The sequence below is a fragment of the Pelobates fuscus genome, chromosome 5, assembly GCF_036172605.1.
Source record: "Pelobates fuscus isolate aPelFus1 chromosome 5, aPelFus1.pri, whole genome shotgun sequence".
In the NCBI taxonomy this organism is placed as follows: Eukaryota; Metazoa; Chordata; class Amphibia; order Anura; family Pelobatidae; genus Pelobates; species Pelobates fuscus.
In genome coordinates, this window is record NC_086321.1 from 85687838 (window position 1) to 85708797 (window position 20960).

Here is a 20960-nt window from a genome sequence, read left to right on the forward strand (position 1 = left end):
GTGCAGGGGCTATTGAGGGTGTAGGAAGGATAGGTACTGTAGTGGGTGCTGGGAGTGATATGGTCTGTAGCAGGCGAAGGGGGTACAAGGGCTGTAGCTGGTGCAGAGAGGGCAGAGGGACTGTAGCGGGAGCAGGGGGATAGGTGCAGTTGTGGGTGAACAGAGATTGGGTGCATTAGTGGGTGCAAGGGAGCATAGGATCTGTAGTAGGTGCAGTGAGGGCATAAAGGATATAGTGGGTGCAGGGGGTATAGAGTTGTGTTGAGTGCAGAGGGAGCCTAAAAGCTGTGCTGGCTGCTGGGTATCAAATGGGCTGAAGTGGGAGCAGGGGGATAGAGGCTGCGGTGAGGGCAAAGGGGGGTACATTAGAGTGGTGTTGGTTGCAGGGGGCATGTGAGCTGAAGAGGGAGCAGAAGATATAGGGCAAGCATTGGAGGATAGGAGTCCCATCTCATCCATGCATCCTACATGTGCCACTGCCCTTTGCACTCCCCAATCCCTGTCTCTCCACCAGCACCAATGTTCTCCTTCAGAAAAGAATAAAACCTGTTGTCTGCTGTCTCTGCGATCAGGCTGCAGCTCCTCATTGTCTTAGCCAAGAAGCACTCTGAAAGCACAGGAGAGGATAGAGCAGGAAGTGATGTCACTTCCCATCCCCAGGCCCCGCCTCTTCCCCTGACAGAGCTATTCAGATGAGATCATGGTGGAGACATGGCACAGAGAGAGCAGGTGTACTGGCAGTTCTCACTGAGAATGGTTCCAATGAGAGAGAGCAGGTGTACTGGCAGTTCTCACTGAGAATGGTTCCAATGAGAGAGAGCAGGTGTACTGCCAGTTCTCACTGAGAATGGTTACAATGAGAGAGAGCAGGTGTACTGCCAGTTCTCACTGAGAATGGTTACAATGAGAGAGAGCAGGTGTACTGCCAGTTCTCACTGAGAATGGTTACAATGAGAGAGAGCAGGTGTACTGCCAGTTCTCACTGAGAATAGTTACAATGAGAGAGAGCAGGTGTACTTCCAGTTCTCACTGAGAATGGTTACAATGAGAGAGAGCAGGTGTACTGCCAGTTCTCACTGAGAATAGTTACAATGAGAGAGAGCAGGTGTACTGCCAGTTCTCACTGAGAATGGTTACAATGAGAGAGAACCTGTGTACTGCCAGTTCTCAATGAGAATGGTTACAATGAGAGAGAGCAGGTGTACTGCCAGTTCTCACTGAGAATGGTTACAATGAGAGAGAGCAGGTGTACTGCCAGTTCTCACTGAGAATGGTTACAATGAGAGAGAGCAGGTGTACTGCCAGTTCTCACTGAGAATAGTTACAATGAGAGAGAGCAGGTGTACTTCCAGTTCTCACTGAGAATGGTTACAATGAGAGAGAGCAGGTGTACTGCCAGTTCTCACTGAGAATAGTTACAATGAGAGAGAGCAGGTGTACTGCCAGTTCTCACTGAGAATGGTTACAATGAGAGAGAACCTGTGTACTGCCAGTTCTCACTGAGAATGGTTACAATGAGAGAGAGCAGGTGTACTGCCAGTTCTCACTGAGAATGGTTACAATGAGAGAGAGCAGGTGTACTGCCAGTTCTCACTGAGAATGGTGTGGGGGGGTCATTTACACTGAGATAGGTTGCAGGACCCCTGCTGCCTGTGGCTGCAATGTATGTGCACATTTTTACCTCTCTAGGTCTCCTCACTCAGACAGAGCATGGCTGGTTATCCATACCCCTAACAGTCAGGCAGCATCTGTGTGAGATGAAAACAAAGACACATTGCATCTGGTGACAGTGCTGGGTGGTTCAGGAAGATCATATGATTATCCCAAATAGCACACAGCATCTCCCCCCGCCCACACACACACACACATAGCATCCCTACCCCCAGGTGTTGGTACAATATGCAAACATATCATTCACAAAACAGTTCCATTAAAATTGTGGATGAATATGTAATTACTGGCTAGGAAAATCATGTATTTTAATGTATACATATTTTTTTCGTATTAAACAGTCTTAAAGGGACACTAGGTACCCAGACCACTTCAGCTAATTGAAGTGGTCTGGGTGCTGTGTCCCTATTGCAATTAATGCTGCAATGTAAAAAAAATTGCAGTTCCAGAGAACTGCAATGTTTACAATGCAGCTCTAATTCTGTATACAGCCACTGAGGGCGGTTTCGGAATTGAAACTGACCTTATATGAGGCTGGACGTACTCTCGCTCTGCATGAGGACCTCCAGAGGCAGATTTTCCCCATAGAAAAGCATTGAAGGGGCGGGACCTATTAAACCTATAGTGCCAGGAAAACAGCTTTGTTTTCCTGGCACTATAGGATCCCTTTAAATATGTACTTGAGTCTGGGATTGAAATGAATGATAGGGTTCACTCTAGAGGAGAGACAAATAACTAAAATAGTTTGGACATTTGAATATGTTATGTAAGTAGAAGTCTGGGAATCTGTAATAAAAAGACAGATCACAAAAATGATTACTTCAATAAAAAACTAAATTCTAGTATAAACTTTGCATACTTTTCCATAGGAACCTGTTCCTAAGACTCGATGAAATGTAAGTCTGTCTAACGAAATTGCAGATGTAACTGGAGGCTCATTACATGTCCCTGTTGTAAATAAAAATAGATAATATTTTATAATCACATAAGAAGATTTCTTGAACACGTTTTCAACAAATTAGCACTTCTCCTTAAGGATGGCGGGCGTGCTATGCCGTCCTTGGGGACCTGGCTCTGAACTCCGGGGGGCGGCATAGCACGTCCACGCCATCCTATTTATTTACCAGGTCGCCGGCGATCGCGGTGTGGGGACTCACCTGGCAATGTAGGGAGTCCCCCTCCATCAGTTTCGGTCCCCCTGGGCCATGTGATCGCAAGGTCCTTGCGAGGACCTCGCAATCACACGGATGGCATAGCCATCCAACGGAGTGCCACCAGGGGGAGTACCTGTAATGACAAGTACTCCCCCTGCTGCCTGAAAAAAAAGTTAATACATGTTAAAACAGTTTAGAATTAAAATATATATACTTAGATCATATATTTATACATTTATACAATATATACATAGATATATATTTATATATTATATATATATATATATATTAAAATCAAAATACACGTAGAATGATATTGATTAAATATATATATAATTATCATTATATATAAATTTTTATATATAATATAAAATAAATAAATATGTAAATACGTTTAAAAAATAAAATGAAAAAATAATAAATAAAAAATATACTGGCCAAAATTGGCGTTTAAATTAGTTTTTTGCATTTTTTACACACAAACAAATATTAACACTAACTTTGACCAGTGTGTGTGACCAAGTCGCTACTAAAAAAGACTGGACATACCCCATTTGCAATACTTTGGGTTGTCTACTTTTGCAAATGGTATGCCATCATGGGCTACCATACGGTCTCAAAGGCAACGTAACCAATCTGGCGAATTTCAATGTGAAAAAATTGAAAAATGTAACATGCTATATTTGACTCTGTAACTTCCCAAAACACCATAAAACCTGTACATAGGGGGTACTGTTTTACACGTGAGACATCGCTGAATACAAATATGTGTGTTTTATTGCAGTAAAAGCAAACAGTAGAACTACATTGTTTTTTTAATTTGTATTTTCTCAAATTTTTTTATATTTTATTCATATTAAATTATGTTTCATACCTCAATATTTGATGTTAAATGAAAGCCCTGTTTCCCTGAATAAAATTATATATAATAAGTGTGGGTGCACATAATATGAAAGAGGCGAATTACGCCTGAACAGACATACAGCGCAAATTCACGTTTTTGTTTACGTTTTGTTTTGATCACAACGTGTACATTTGGCTCAGTCCTTAACCCCTTCAGGACCGGCCTGTTTTTGCGATGTTTGTACGTTAAGGACCAGAGCAGTTTTAACACTTTTGTGGTGTTTGTGTTTAGCTGTAATTTTCCGCTCTCTCATTTACGGTTCCCATACAAGTTATATATTGTTTTTTTCAGGACAAAAGGGGCTTTCTTTACATACCATTATTTGTATTATGTCCAATATTGTATTTAAAAAAAAATAATAAAATATGGTGAAAAATTAAAAAAAAAACATGTTTTTGGACTTTTACTTGAAAAATCTTTTACTTATCTACAAAAGCTAATGAAAAAAACTGCTAAATAGATTCAAAATTTTGTCCCGAGTTTAAAAACACCCAGTGTTTACATGCTTTATTGCTTTTTTTTGCAAGTTATAGGCCTATAAATACAAGTAGGAAATTGCTGTTTCAATATATATATATTTTAAATGTATCAATAGTGACCTTGTAACACCGTTATCTGTCATAAATCCCCGAAACACACCTAACATGTACATATTTTTTTAAAGTAGACAACCCAGGGTATTCAAAATTGGGTATGTCCAGTTTTTTTTAGTAGCCACTTAGTCACAAACACTGGCCAAAGTTAGCATTTATATTTGTTTGTGTGTTAAAAATGCAAGAAACGCTAACTTTGGCCGGTGTTTGTGACTAAGTGGCTACTAAAAAAGGCTGAACATACCCCATTTGCAATACCTTGGGTTGTCTTCTTTTGCAAATGGTATGCCATCATGGGGCTAATTCTCATTCCTTGGCTACCATACGCTCTCAAAGGCAACCTAACCAATCCGACAAATTTCAATAAAAAAAAAGTAAAATCAAGCCTTATATTTGACCCTGTAACTTTCACAAACACTATAAAACCTCTACATGTGGGGTACTGTTATACTCAGGAGACTTCGCTGAACACAAATATTAGTGTATCAGAACAGTAAAATGTATCACAGCAATAATATCCTCAGTGAAAGTGCTGTTTGTGTGTGAAAAATGCAAAAAACTTCACTTTCACTGACAATATCATCGCTGTGATATGTTTTACTGTTTTGAAACACTAATATTTGTGTTCAGCGAAGTCTCCCGAGTAAAACAGTACCCCCATGTACAGGTTTTAGGGTGTCATAGAAAGTTACAGGGTTAAACATAGTGCTAGCAAATTAAATTATCTGGACTTTCGGCCTGGGTTGGCAGGCAGGTCCCTCAAATTGCAATCATTAAAATTACTTAATTAGGTAAAAATATTACATAAATACACATGTAGAATTTTAATATATATACATATTTATATATTTGACGTCTACGTGTATATTTATGAAATTATTTATGTAATTATGTATATGGACATATTTATATTTCGTATTGTTTTTATTTATTTATTTATACATAGATATATATATCATTACATTCTAAGTATATTTTGATATAAATATATATATATATATATATATCAAAATACTGTTAGAATAAAATTGCATATATAAACATTTTTTTATAATTATTAAAAATTATTTTTATTTTTTGTTATTTATTTTTATTAACATATTATTTGTATTTTATAATAATATATATATACCATATATATAGCAATTATATATATTGTATATATTCGTGTGTAATTTAAATATAAGTGTATTTTTATATTAATATACGTATATATAAATATAAAAATACACTTAATATGACATTATATATATGATACATATACATATATTATATATAGATATAATACATGTGTATATATATCATATATATATATATACACATATTATTTTTTTTTTTACACTGATTTTACACTGTTTTTTTTTAACTTTATTTTTTGGATTTTTCACTTGCAGGGAGACTGCCTGTCAGCACAGACAGTCCCCCTGCAGGCAGATACACAGACACCTATTGCGGTCATGTGATCGAGTGATCACATGGCCGTGGGGTCCTGATCTGCCGAGGGGGGACTGCCCGGGCAGACAGGCAACCCCCTGGACCGGGTGGAGCACTGATCGCCGCCGTGGGACAGACGGCGATCAGGTAAGTAGCCCCAGACCGTTATGACGGTTCAGGACCGTCAGCGGTCCAAACGCACGTTTTACCGCTGACGGTCCTGAACCGTCAGCGGTCCTGAAAGGGTTAAGGGGTTAATTTAGGAGTACAGAAGGTGAAAAACAACATTTTGACACCTACCTTCAAAGAAACCTCAGGTGTGCCAAAACATTTCATCCCTTAGTATATCCTGCAGTCAATTTCTTTCCCAGGTAAACAGCGGACACAAACTGGGCATCCACCTGATCTAAAATAAAACACGATTAATCACACCAGGCAACCTTAATCCATTGTTCCGTGGTCCATTTCTGATTTTTTTTTATTTTATTTTTTTATGTACCAACAAATCTGTTGATTTATTGTTGAAAAATATACATGAGTAGAGGTAAACATACTATAACATAGCAAGGCAATAAAGACTATCATGCCGAGATCCTACAGTCAATTAGTAACAGGGGGAACAGAAAAATATAACAACAAATCTATATGGTGGCTGAACCCGTGTTTTGGCCACTAAACGGTGCTTCCAAAGAAGAAACCTGTATTCCTTCATCGTCTCAAGATACCTGCTCCTTCTGTGTTATGATTTTGTACTAGCTTTTCTTTAAATGTGTTATGTTGATTCCGGAGAAACTGACGGAAGCCGAGCACAGAGAGATGGACACAGGTTTCTTCAGGAAGGAAGAGATTCTTTATTCGATTCACCGACCAGGACTCAGAGGGACTAATGTCACCAAAAAACAGCAAAGTCTGAGCCCTGATCATACAGTGTAGGTCCCTTATATAGGCATGTAGCTCCTCCCATAATCAGTTTACCCTACACATACGCTTATCCATCAACCAAATAGAGACTAAATTCCTGTTTGACCACATGGCTTGCCCAGCACAATGGAGGAGGGGAAATACTCGTATATCCTGTATTCCTACACTTGCTCAGTACACTGTTGATTGTATCTTAGCTACGTGTAACTGACTAACTGATACACCAACATACACATATGCCACGTGGAAATCTCGGCCTACTAAATTTATTTTTACAGAGATCCCACCACATTCCCCCCTTTGATGCTTCTGATATTTCACAATTCCAGATGCATCACTTAACCATAGTTTGCTTACACCTCAGGTTGCTATGAACCAGACCAGACTTTGCGACTCCCTAACGATATGAATCCCTCAACATTCCTCTTCCTGTACTAGTTCTCCCTGATTTAGAGCCTTATACCTATATATAGCCATTATCTGTGCAGCAGCCTTTCTCTCTGCTATATTCTCTATAATGCTCTGCACAGACCTAACTACCAAAGGAATCAGACATGGTAGGAGAAGGCACAGCATCAAAATTAGCATGACTCCACCTACCAATGCCTTAAGTCCTCCAAACTGCTCATACCAATTACCAAACCAACTACTTGGATTATACCCTTTCCATACCTGGGTAGGCACATGCGCTAATTTAACCATATGGCTAGTAAGCTCAGCTATTGCTTGCCCTTCATCATCTATTTGAAGACAACAATTGCTTAGGTTAAACTTCCCACATACACCTCCCTCTACTGCCAATAGGTAATCCAAGGCTAATCTATTTTGGTAAACGGCTGTCCTCATCCTAGTATTATGTTTCGCTAGGAGATTGAGCTCTTGCGATGTTTCATTGGTAATTATCTCAACCACTGCCTGTAACCTTATAATAAGGTTGAGCATATATATTGGGGTTCTATATCCAAAAGTACCATCCTCTGCCCATGTAGCTGGCCCATAATAATCTATAATATGCTGGGGAGGCCACTCATTATCTTCCCAGGTACCTATCTCTAGGGGTCCCCTTTTCTTTCTATGATTCACATCATATACCTTAACTCCCAAAGTCTCTCCTGTTTCAATAGGCAACAAGAAGAAGGATGGTTTGAGCATACATAACACACATGCCCCTTCCCAGTCCTGTGGTAACTCCGAATAGGCTTTCTTACCACAGATCCAGAACAAATTTGCTGGGGCTTTCCAACTCGATGTAGCAGATAGGTCAAACCACACATCCTTTAAATTGGTATAACTTGCAAACGGGTTAGGTGGTTCCGAGACATTTGAAGCTGACCACCAAGTTAAGGTATTCTTTGTATCATCATCATAAGCTTTTTGCCCTAGACAAGTCAGTTCTCCTACAGATGTATTAAACATTATTCCTTTCCTTGCTATGCAAACATAACCTATAATGGAGGTCTTTAATCGCCACTCAGATTTACCTCTAACACTCATTTGATAATCAGCTTGAGAAGATGGTATCTGTTCAATTGTCTCAGAACCGGAATACATTACCTCCTTTGCTTCCCAGGGCCATTGGTCTCCCATATTAGTACCTCCACACACATAGCAGTTGGTTACATTAAGACTACCGGCAATACTCTCGGCTAGATCAATAAACAAGTTCTTAGCATTATGGGGGATCTTATTCTCTACACTCATCTCCTCGTAGAAAGAATGGAAAACCTGATGAGTCTGGGCTGCCACAGTATCGGTCTCTATCCCTATAAATAATATTGTCCCAGGATCCAAACCTGTCCCATATATCTGGAACCCAAATAAGTTTCCGAACCTATCTATAAACTGTTCAGGATTATTAATAAGTATATGGACTGGGTTACACTCCATAGACTTACAATATGGTTTGGTAGGCAACTTAGTAACAATCATATCCTTATCTACTGTCTGTCCCCAGGTTGCCCACCCTACACAAGACCAATATGGACAATAATTATAATTCTTATTTGGGCATTTTGGATCTATATACTTGTTCTTACTACTGGGGCAAATATACTTATCATTAGACCCATACGTTCTTTCCCATTTAAGATCCCCGCATACATTCCACGGTTTTCTACCACTTGATATCGCCTTACATGCATCAAATAGCAGAACACCCGAAGAATGTACGGTTTCTAGTATTGTCTTATTTATTAGGGTCCCCTGTGAGTCTCCATTCCGTAGGGTCAACTAAATTGTACGGGGTTGATACTCTGGACTAAAACACTTAGGTTATCCTACTCCTAAATGGCATACACTATAATCTATACCTAAGTATCTACACTAAAATACATATCCTTTACACTCATATTGTGAATGCCAAATAAGGGTCTGGGAAATATGATTACCTGTTTTTGTAGTCTTAATGAAAACCTCACAGCCAGGTGTGTCGGTACCTCTACCTTCCTGAATAATTAAAAACACAAATATACACATTATCAAATGCATTTCTCCTGACATCTTTATCCTAATTCTTCGTCCGTGCGATGGCACCTCAGCTTCCAGGGTGTAAGGGCTGCAAGGAATGGAGTCCTTCAAGTCCTCTCTTCCCTTCACAGAGGTCCCTTCAAGACACTCTGGCTATGTAACGTGGGTAGCTGGTCAGGCTTTATTATGGCTGTCAAAACACCTACTTGCTGGGGGGCGGGGCCTGACCGCCGGCGGGATCAGACGTGCTCTGTCTGAGCTCCCGCTTCAGGGCCTGAAGAATCGGAGCCAACTAGGAGCCAAAAGCAACTACAGCTCCATACTGGTGCCCACCGGGACCTCCAGCTGATGGGGCACACGGGGATACCGCATAACCTTGACTGGCATCCAAAGTACTCCGACGAGGCCCGAAGCTCGCTGGAGCTTGAGCCGGGCAGAGACGGCCGCTCTCCCGGGTCTCCGGCCGGTGTCTCGCCTTCCCCCCCCCCGGACTGGGGGGGTTATCCCGGTCTCCATGGTCTGCTACAGAAATGCTGACCTGGGCCCAAACAACCACCCTACTGCAGAAGACTTACAGGGCAGGGCCCCTCAAGATGGCCGCCGCACGTCAGCCATGTGCGCGACCAGCAGGCACGAACAAGCCGAACGCAGGAGAGACCACCCAACACCACCCGACCATCATGACAACCTGCCCAGAGCATGACCGGATCCAGGTACATACAACCAAAGCTCAGCAGAGAATAAACACACTCACTGGGCATGGCGCCAACGCAGACCCTCTCACCAGCCTCATTGCGGCTTTACCACACGCTGGTCAGGAATAGACCGACCCCACGCTCCCAAATCAACCTGGCAGAAGAGACACGTGCTACAGCGCCCACTACAGACACGGAATAGACCATGGGGAAATGGTCTGAAACAAGAACCTTGCTGCCTGACGGCAGTCAAGAAGCAGCGGTGTAAAGGACTTTGGGACTTTGAGACCTTGGTGCTCTGGGGTGGTAGCCTACCGGCAGTGGGCATCGAACGAGCCACCCAATACACAAACTGTCAGGGCAGCGCGCAATAGTGCAGGGACAGCTAGGCATAAGGCGGCTAACCTTTCAGATTAAGCATCCCTGCTGACGAAACCTGATAGTCCACAGTGCCTGATTTTAAGCTCCTACTCACTAACATGCTGGCAATATTAATATTTACCTGGTCCACTGTAGACACGTGCAAACCACACAGTACAGTAGTGCAGTCTAACTTGAGGGTAACCTGAGAAACGATTCTCAGACAGTAGACCAACCCTATAGCCTGGAAATCCTTGTTAACCTTGCAGAGTCAATCTAATACCACAACACACTCCTGCATGTATATATAACATGTAAATGCACAGTATCCGCTTTAGCAAATGCAGGAGTGCATGGGCTAGCATGTAACCTCACATTTATTTTAGACTCCAGCAGTTCCACACAAGCGTTGCTTATCTTACTTGATTCACAAATGCTATACTACTGCTTCACAGCTAAGAGATACCAAAGCGTGAATAATCCTACCAAACTGCTTATTACTTATAAAATTGTGCATGCATCAACATACCCCTTATTGTTACAAATGTTTATTAAAATAAAGCATGTGGATTGCCGTTGGGGTACCCCATGTACGTTGTTACCTCATATGCACTGCAAAAATAAAGAATATAAAAAAATAAAAAAAATAAAAAAAAAAACACCTACTTGCTGATCTCTTTGTTTACTCTTGAAGTCCCAATATCTCCTCGTCACTCCGACTGAGTTACACGCTTTAACCGGATCTTGCAGGGATTCTCTGGATCTGGTGTAGCTTGCCAAGAATCTACTGCTGCTGGTTTAACCCTGGAGTGATGAATCCACGGAGTCCCTTCAGCCACCTTTATAGCTGTAGGGGTAGACAAAAGAACAACATAAGGACCCCTCCACTTTGGCCCCAACGGTACACTGTTCCACTCCTTTATCCAAACTTGATCTCCTGGATGATAACAATGGACAGGTGGATAAATATTCACAGGTAATCTATCTTGTACCCATTTCTGTACCTCCTCCATAGTTTTACCCAACTCTACAACCTGCTGCCGGGTAATTCCTTCTCCCAAGTGACTTAAATCCCCCCTTAAGTTACCAAGTACGGGAGGTGGACGCCCATACATAATTTCAAAAGGTGAGAGACCCATCCTTCTGGTAGGTGTACTACGAATGCGCAACAGAGCTATTGGCAAAAGAACATTCCACTTAAGTTGAGTTTCTTGACACATCTTTGCCAATTGGTTCTTAATAGTTCTGTTCATCCTTTCCACTTTCCCAGAGCTCTGAGGCCTATATGCCGTATGAAGTTTCCACTTAATACCAAGCATATGAGTCAGTTGTTGTAGGCATTGGTGAACAAAGGCTGGACCATTATCCGATCCTATAGAGCATGGTAGTCCATATCGGGGTATTATTTCTCGCAACAGGAATCGCACAACTTCTCCTGCTTTCTCTGTACGAGTAGGACATGCTTCTACCCAACCTGAGTAGGTACACACAACTACTAGTAGGTAGCGATGTCCACCGGATTTAGGCATTACCGTATAGTCTATTTGGAGATCGGACATAGGGAGTCCTCCCATATACTGGACTCCTGGTGGTTTCACTGGACCTTGCCTTGCGTTGTTCTTGGCACATATCACACGTCTTCGTACAATGGCTTGAGTCAAGTTGGACAATCTTGGTATGTAGAAATGCTTCCTAAGAGATTCTTCCATGCTATCTCTTCCGAAATGTGTCCCGTTATGATAATTCTGGACAATTTCTACAGCTAGCGATGCTGGAATAACTATTCTTCCATCTTCTAACTGATACCAATTGTTCTCCAGGTACTTCCCAGCTTCAGTCTTTAACCACTCTTCTTCTTGAGCTGTATAAACTGGAGTCCATTGAGACAGAGGGGTCGGTATGAGAGCAGCTATACGTTCCAAATACTCCTGTTTTCCTGATTCAGCGGCACGCTTAGCTGCATTATCTGCCATCCGATTTCCTTTTGTTACATCACCATCACCTTTCAGATGCGCTTGACAATGTATGATACCAACTTCTTTCGGTTCCCACACGGCTTCCAGTAGTTGTAATATCTCAGCTGCGTACTTGATTTCTTTACCCTCTGAGTTCAGTAGTCCTCTTTCTTTATACAAGGCTCCGTGGGCATGAGTGGTTAAAAACGCATACTTGGAGTCCGTGTAGATGTTCACCCTTAAACCTTCAGCCAATTGTAACGCTCGTGTGAGTGCGATTAGTTCTGCCTTCTGTGCCGATGTTGCTTTTGACAATGGCCGAGCTTCTATCACCTTGTCTATGGTTGTCACTGCATATCCTGCATAGCGAATCCCTTCTTTCACATAACTACTGCCGTCCGTATAGTACTGGACATCAGGGTTCTGGATGGGAAAATCACGAAGGTCCGGTCTACTTGAAAACACTTCATCCATCACCTCCAGGCAATCATGTTGACTCTCAGTAGGTTGTGGCAAAAGGGTAGCTGGATTCAAGGTTTTAACAGTCTCTAGATGCACTCTCGGGTTTTCACATAACATAGCTTGATACTTAGTCATGCGGCTATTGCTAAACCAATGATTGCCTTTATAGTCTAGCAACGTCTGTACTGTGTGTGGGACTCGCACGTAGAGTTCCTGACCCAGAGTGAACTTATCAGCTTCGGCTACCAGCTGGGCGGCGGCAGCTACGGCTCTTAGACAAGGTGGAAGACCACTGGCCACTGCATCCAGTTGTTTGGACATATGTGCAACAGGTCGTTGCCATGATCCCAAGTACTGTGTCAATACTCCCACAGCCATTCTTCTTTGCTTGTGTACATATAAGTAGAATGGGCGTGTATGATCAGGTAGACCTAATGCTGGGGCGCTCATCAATGCCTTCATCACATCTTCAAATGCCTTTTGCTGTTCGGGGGTCCACAGGAAGGGATCGTGTTCTGTACCTTTTATAGCCACATAAAGAGGTTTCGCCAATAACGCATAACTGGGAATCCATATCCTACAGAAACCTGCTGCCCCCAAGAATTCCCGCACTTGTCTTCTATTCTTGGGTATTGGTATTTGGCATACAGCTTCTTTTCTATCTGGCCCCATTATCCTTTGACCTTCAGAGATATGGAATCCCAGATACTTGACAGTTGGCTGACACAACTGGGCTTTCTTCCTGGACACCTTGTATCCTGCCTTCCAAAGAATGTGCAGTAGATCATGTGTTGCTTGCTGACATATCTCTCTTGTAACTGCCGCTATCAACAAATCATCTACGTATTGTAATAGTACACATTCTCCTGGGATGGACTTGAAATCCAGTAAGTCTTGACTTAAAGCTGATCCAAATAGGGTAGGTGAATTCTTAAACCCTTGGGGCAATCTTGTCCAAGTCATCTGGCGTTTCGAGCCCGTTACAGCATTTTCCCATTGGAATGCAAAGATACACTGGCTTTCCGCAGCAATTCATAGGCAAAAGAAGGCATCTTTGAGATCCAAAACAGTGAAATAGGTAGCCCCGCACGGAATTAAAGCAAGCAGGTTATATGGATTGGGCAGAACTGGATGTATACTTACTACCGCATCATTGACAGCTCTCAAGTCCTGCACGGGCGATACTCATCTGTACCGGGCTTTTGAACAGGCAACAATGGGGTGTTCCAGGGGGAAGTACAGAATTTTAGGATACCATACCTTATGAACTTATCCAAATAAGATTGTATGTTCTTCTTGGCCTTTTGTGGAATGTGATATTGTCTCAGGCTTACTGGATAAACCCCAAGCTTTAGTTCGATACGAATTGGTGGGATATTACGAGCAAGTCCTGGTGGGTTATTCTCTGCCCACACTCCTGGTATATTGAACAAGGATTCATCACTCTTAGGGTTTTGGCTAGTCAACACTGTATAAAGTTGCCACTCTTCTTCCTTTGGTACAGATATTGTCATTATACCTGAGGGTCCATTGAACTTCAAAGATGTTGTTCCGTTAGGTAGAAATGTTATCTGTGCTTGTAATTTCGACAACAAATCACGTCCTAGGAGTTGGACTGGACATTCAGGCATATAAAGGAACTGGTGTTTCACTATGTGGCCTCCCAATGTACAGAGTCGACTTTTAAGAACCGGTTTAGCGGCACTCCTTCCAGTTGCTCCTATTACGGTGATAGTTCTTCCTGAAGGAAGAGCGACTAGGTCAGTCACCACCGAATGTTCAGCACCAGTGTCAATCATGAAAGAACTCCTTTTTCCCCCTATTGCTATATCGACCATAGGCTCCCCTCGGCCAAGGGGGATGGAGCCCGGTCGGTATCAATAGTCCTCCATGACTGTGTCAGCAAAACCCACAAAGTCCCTATCCTCTCTCTCGCGGGGTGTCTGCGCTGCTGGGTAATATCTATCTCCACTAACACTTCCTCTATTATTCCCACTATTTCCTCCAGGACCTCCTCTACCTCTATAATTACTGCTATATCCTGCCCTAGGTCTGTCTCTCTCATACTGTTCCCTTCGTGGACACTCACTTTTCCAATGCCCTTCTTCCCTACTGTACGCGCATTGGTTCCTACTCAAAGGTTCCCCATTCCACTTATTCTCACCTTTATCCGTTCCCCTATACTTCCTTTTCCCTTCTATCTACGCCTGCGATAGCTACTGCTAGCATATCTGCTTTCCTACGCATCTTTCGCTCTTCCTCCTTCTTCGTCTCTGTCTCCCTATTCATATAGACCTTATTTGCTATTTCCATTAGTTGGGTTATGGACATCCCTACAAACCCTTCTAACTTCTGTAGCTTGCGCTTTATATCTCCGTAGGCTTGGCTGACAAAGGCAGAGTTAACCATTCGGGAATTCTCAGGAGCCTCTGGATTAAAGGGGGTATACAAACGGTATGCCTCCAATAATCGTTCATAAAAGGCACTGGGCGATTCATCACATTTCTGCAATACCTCAGCCGTCTTAGACATATTAATCGCCTTTTTTCCTCCGGCTTTCATGCCAACAATAATAGCGTCCCTGTATGCTTTTAAATGGGCCATATCTGCGCCATTGACATTCCACTCCGGATCAGTATTTGGATAATGTGCTGCGGCCCATGCTGCTGGGTTGGCCTGATTTTGTGTACGGGCCACTTCTTCCAGCGCTTTAATTGCCACTTGGTTTATCCGTGTCTTTTCCTCGTTGTTAAACAATGTCATAAGCAGTTGCTGGCAATCAGCCCAAGTGGGATTATGTGTAACGGATCGCCTGGCACCCCGACTGGGTACCTCCGTTAATGGATGCTCCTAGCGCTTCCTGAGGCCTCCAAGCACTCTAGCCGACACCACAATCACCGAATCAGAGAAGCATATGAATCCTCTCAAGCCTCTGAATGCTGTAGACAGTTGAATAGGAACCATACGAATAGGTTTGCACTCCTAGCAGTCAAACTGGAACAGCATACAATAAATCCTCCCCCAATAATGAGACGACACTTCACTTTGAGGGTTAAACAGGAACTCTGGACTGGCTCATCCAGCCTGGCTTTTATTTCCATCTCACACATACAGGCCACACCCAGGGGGAGGCATAAAATAACCAATCCGAGATATGGTACAACCCACACATCCCCTCCCCTTAGCCTGAGAGATAATCCACTTATTATACAGTTTAAAACATAACTTTTACACAATATCTGTAACTTCAAAACCATACATCACATTCACATACAAATCACATATTCAGACTCAGCATACTTTAAACATAAACACTTCCAAAATTCAGGCAAATCCCTCCAGTGGATCAAAAGTTACACGGAAGTCCTTTTATGACCGACCGCAAGCACATTTTCTTGCCCAAAACAGTTCCATAGATTTGGGCTGTGCGGTCGGTCAATTCCTGGCATAAAAACGGCTAAGTCCCATTCGAAGTGTGCTGTACTTCGACTTTGGTCGAAGTGTCGAAGTGGAGTTGATGTTAAGGGTCGGCGGTATTCGAAGTTAAAATGGCCGCCGCCACGTGGTCCTTTGTCCGATACCGGCCACTTCGACAACTTCGACAGCTTCGACAACTTCGACAGCTTTGACAGCTTCGACAGCTTCGACAGCTTCGACTGTGTCTGAAGTGCCATATACAAAAGTACCAATCTGTCCCCAAAGTATTTAAAGGGCTAGGGACAGTATTATACAATCCACATGCCCAAAAGTAGTTCTTAAAGGGTCAGTACATTATGGTAGCAGTCCATAAGCCCCAATTCAGTCCCTTAAAGGGCAATATCTCCCAGGGACCATAATCACTGGGCAGGAGGCTAGCAACCAGGCTTCTCCAGTTCTCAGTGGCGAGGTTGGTTCCGCCACATTATGTGTCTGGACTATGGAGGTAAACAAATCCGTCATGGCTTGAGGTTTATCGGTGTATGAGGAGTTATGGGTCTTCCAGTTAAATAGATCAGTAGTAGTGAAGGGAACATAGATGAATACAGGATCAGCGTGTTGTAACTGGCCGTCACCGTTAATGTGTGTCGGGCCTGGTGTCAGTCGGAGAGGCATTTGATAATGTCGGGGTTGGAGGGTACCGGTCAGTTGTCGGGTTAGTATGGGGCTTCGTTTAGAAACGTCAGTTAGGGGTTCCGGTCGAGGGGTAGTAAGACGAGGGGAAAAGGACGCTTTACTGAGGGGGAGATCAGTGAGTAAAATATTCCGGGCTATGAGGAGCCTGACCAGGAACTAGATATGACGTCAAATCTGGATAGGTGGGGTTAACGGAGGTAGGTACCGGAAGGGGAGGGTTTAAAACAAGAGGGCTGGGCTCTGAGCTAGAGGAGGGGGTAGGTGGGGACAACGGGGCAAGGGGAGTAGCGTTACCAACAGCACCTCCTCTTCCTCTTCCTGTGGAGAAGGAGTAAGGGGGCGGCATGGGGATCTCGGATTCAGGAGGCGTGTCCAAAATGGGCGTAATTACGGCCTTAGTGGACAAGCGAGTTCTGGCCACCATGAGGCGACATTGTTCCTCGTGGCATACCCGGATCCATTTTGGCAAGTCATTTACGGCCTGCTTCCAACAATCAATATACTGAAACTGGCCGTAAAGTTCAGGCCTACCTGATACAGCCACGTGTACACGCTGTACCAGATTTGGATCCAAACTGCCACGTGGTGGCCATGAAGCCACCAAAGTAGGCCATTCCCTACTACATAAAGTAGTCTGGCGTGTTGGAGACATCTTTACCCCAAAATCATACACAGTGTATCCCTTTTTAAAGTTTTTCAACATACATCCTAAGGGATCCATAACCGTTGAATCTGACGCACCCATACTAACAATGAAGCGTCGTCTCCAACAGAAACTAAACAAACACACTTCCAACGGTCACACCCGTTCCCTTGGCAACAGCACCACGTGGTACAGTTACTAGGTGAAACGCACACAACAAAACACTCAGGGAATTCCCGTACACACACAGCTGTTACACCAGTCACTAAATAACTATTACTGCGCCTCTTGGTGAAACTATACAGTCACCCACGCTATAATTCCCTATATCTGAATTACCCGTCTATAACATACCCCAGTAACATCGTCTTTACAAACAGTAGGTATAGTACGGTTAGCATTGGTTAGAGTACAATTTAAAGTCACAGTTCAATTAGTAGTGGTTATGGTGTTAAACATACAACATAGACGACAGTTATTAGTAGTTATTTACAGTATCAGTAATTATACATGGTTATGGTACCGTGCGCTATAATACAGTTACACACTATTCACACTCTCGCTAGACGGCAGAGCTCACGCTATCTAGCAAGATATGCACGCTACTACAACAATCTTTAACACATTTACAATTCCCAACTAATCTATTGGCCAGTACCTCGATGGACTACCTAAAACTATTTACATCCGTTTTGGTTAGCCACGCTGCCCAAGCACCACATATAGCGAACTAGAGGGCGGAATTTACAACAGCACCCTCTTAGTCTATATACTCTATCAAAAGTCTAGTGGGTTCCAAATTTACACGCCTTCCCACTTAGCCAAGATAGGTTGAGATCTAGCGGACCGAATTTACACAGATGCCGCTTAGTCTCCCGGTCCCTCCGACCTAGCGAACGTAATATACACCCTAGAATGCTAGTCTAGACAAGACACCGGTGTCCGGCTTGGGCTATTTACACAGAACTAAGCCTGACTCCAAACCAAAATTAAACGGGCTGACTACAGGGCGTTTAATTGAGCGGTGCGCCTTCGCTCCTTCCCTCCACTGGAGGGGGCAGATTCCATACACAAATAACCCCTTATGGGCCTACCGCACAATCGGTATCCAATACCCCTAGTGGGTCCACCATCTAAAACAGTGGTCGTCTTACCTCCTCGTTCCTGAACCTGAGTTCACACTCATCGACGGGGACACCCCAGCACTTACTACGTAGAGGCCAATGATCTCCTGGACAACAGACCAGTGGCGCCGAGACGAAGGGAGGTCCACGCAGAAGTTCAGGGGTGCAGCCGTAGGGAGCGTGGGCAAAGATAGACCGTCTCACGCCTCTGCTTCTCAGCTACCGTTGAACGATGAGCTTCCCGGTCAATTGCACCAAATGATACCGGAGAAACTGACGGAAGCCCAGCACAGAGAGATGGACACAGGTTTCTTCAGGAAGGAAGAGATTCTTTATTCGATTCACCGACCGGGACTCAGAGGGACTAATGTCACCAAAAAACAGCAAAGTCTGAGCCCTGATCATACAGTGTAGGTCCCTTATATAGGCATGTAGCTCCTCCCATAATCAGTTCAACCTACACATACTCTTATCCATCAACCGAATAGAGACTAAATTCCTGTTTGACCACATGGCTTGCCCAGCACAATGGAGGAGGGGAAATTCTCGTATATCTTGTATTCCTACACTTGCTCAGTACACTGTTGATTGTATCTTAGCTACGTGTAACTGACTAACTGATACACCAACATACACATATGCCACGTGGAAATCTCGGCCTACTAAATTTATTTTTAACGAGATTCCACCACAATGTTCCTTTAAATTTTATCTGTGTTGTGTCCTTTTTTTAATAAAACGGGTTATAGCAGAGGAGTACATGTCAGGTAGATAGTTGTAACATACGGTATAACCTTGAGCATATCATCCTCTTTAAAAAAAATTGTTTTATATTAAACAGATGGCACTAGACTGAGTAAATGATGAGAGAATTAATAGAGGTTAACCATGCTAAACACCGGGTACGTCAGGCTAGGTATGCATGTGAAGATTCTAAGATAATATACATGTTAAACTAATTTTGACTACCTAGGTGATGTCCAGTTAAACAGAACTAAACATGCTAAAGACAGGGTTAATCAAGCTAGGTGTTCAGGAGAGTAGTACTATAGCATAAACAATATTGTAAAGCGCTACGGAATCTGTTGGCACTATATAAATGGAGATAATGATAAACATGTCAACGTAAGTTTACAAGAGTGGCTAACTAGATACCTGTCAGGGTACCTGCTGTCTCTACCTCTGTGGAGGTGAGACACTTGGACGTTCTTCCTCGCAAAAGGGTTGAATCACTCGTTCCTCGTGGTTCCCTCGGTCGTTTACACGTCGGCCGCGAGGGATCCACTTCCTTTTATGACGCAGCGTTCAGTAGCCGACGTCATGACGACAACCCAACCCGATCTGTCAATCAAGCCCCAAGCACGAATGAGGATTCGTCGGGGGCATGATTACCTCTTTAGAATCAGGGTATATAAGAGGGCTTTCTACGTTTGTTCATTGCCCTGTCGTGGTTCTAGCTTGTCTAGTCACTCAGTGCTCTTGTATTCTGTTAGTTTCTTTGGTTTTGACCCGGCTTGTCTGTTCTACCTCGTTTACCTCTATTACCCTTTGACTCGGCTTGTCTCTCGTTTACCTGCTCTCTCGTTCCCTCGACCTCGGCTTGTCTCTAGACCATTCTTTACTACTACTTACGTTAGTCCGGCCATTCTAAGGTCCGGTATACGTACCCTGTACCTGTTTGTACTCTGCGTGTTGGATCCCTGTCCCGATCCTGACATTACGACAGGGCCATGGATCCTGCAGGTACAAACACTCAGGTTGGTCCTTCCGATTCTAGATTTGATGCCATGGATCACAGAATGGACCAGATGGCTCTAGCGCTGCAAGCTTTATTATCTCGATCTAGTAATCCACCGGAGGAGATGCGAGCTACGTCCATCTCTCCTGTAAGTTCAGGTCTAGAAGTAGCCACTGTAGATGCTTCTTCCCGTATTACACCTCCTGTACGTTATGGTGGTTCTCCGGAGAAGTGCCGTGGTTTCTTAAACCAAATTGGTATTCATTTTGAATTACAACCTCGCTCTTACCCTACAGATAGGGCAAAGGTTGGATTCATTATCACACTCCTCATTGATAAGGCTCTGAGATGGGCCAATCCTCTGTGGGAGAATGAGAATCCGTTAGTCTATAATTATAATGCCTTTGTCGCTGCTTATAGAAGAACTTTTGACCCTCCAGGTAGAAAGTCCAATGCAGCTAGATTACTATTGCGCCTTAGACAAGATAACCAAACCCTTGTGGATTATGCACTAGAGTTCAGGTCTTTGGCGGCAGAAGTTAAGTGGAATGAACAGGCCTATATAGACGTATTTGTAAACGGATTATCTGATGTAATCCTAGACGAGGTGGCTACTAGAGAGCTCCCTGAAAATTTGGAGGATTTAATTTCTTTTATTTCTCGTATTGACGAACGTTTAAGAGAGAGACAGAACACTCATGATAATATTCGTAGACCTTCCTTTAAA